Source organism: Haliaeetus leucocephalus, unplaced genomic scaffold (genome assembly GCF_000737465.1).
Source record: "Haliaeetus leucocephalus isolate CR32 unplaced genomic scaffold, Haliaeetus_leucocephalus-4.0 Scaffold210, whole genome shotgun sequence".
Lineage (NCBI taxonomy): Eukaryota > Metazoa > Chordata > Aves > Accipitriformes > Accipitridae > Haliaeetus > Haliaeetus leucocephalus.
This window is the reverse complement of record NW_010972646.1, coordinates 179,649-180,172: the sequence shown is the minus strand read 5'-3', so window position 1 is coordinate 180,172 and position 524 is coordinate 179,649. Positions and strand designations below refer to the sequence as shown.

The 524-nt window shown below is 79.4% G+C and overlaps 1 protein-coding gene across 1 annotated transcript in view; it reads right to left on the bottom strand.

Moving 5' to 3' along the window:
• Positions 1-524, bottom strand: part of GIPR (gastric inhibitory polypeptide receptor) — a 7,140-nt gene that overhangs the window by 869 nt on the left and 5,747 nt on the right. The window lies entirely within an intron of this gene.

Here is a 524-nt window from a genome sequence, read left to right as displayed (position 1 = left end):
GGGGGGGGGGGGTGTGCGTCCCGCGCGCCCCCCACACACCTGCGGGGGGAGGGGAGCCGATGACCCTCGTGGGTGACGCGAGGCCGGGCCTGTCCTCGCCCCAGGTGTGACACGGAGACACGGCCGCTCCCTCCACCCCCCCACTCGCACGACGCGGGGACACGCGTGTCCCCGCGCGCGACACAGGGGCGCGCCCTCGGTCTCGCGCCAGACGAGGGCAGCCCCGTCCCTGAGGGCAGAAGCCAGGGGCACGCGCGGCCCCGGTGTCGCACGGGCGCGGACCGGGGGGGGGGGGTCCCCAACACGGTATGTCACGGGTGGGACACGCCTGACCCCCGGTGTGCCGCGGGCACGGCCCCGTGCCCCCCCCCTCCCCGGCTGTGTCACGAGTGGGAGACGCCGGTCCCCCGCTGTGACAGCCCCTCACCGGGCCCCGGCCCGGCGGCCCAGCGCGCGTTACCGAGCACGAGCCCGGGACTCCGCCACCGGCCCGCAGGGCGCCGCCACGCCCCGGGGCACCGCCC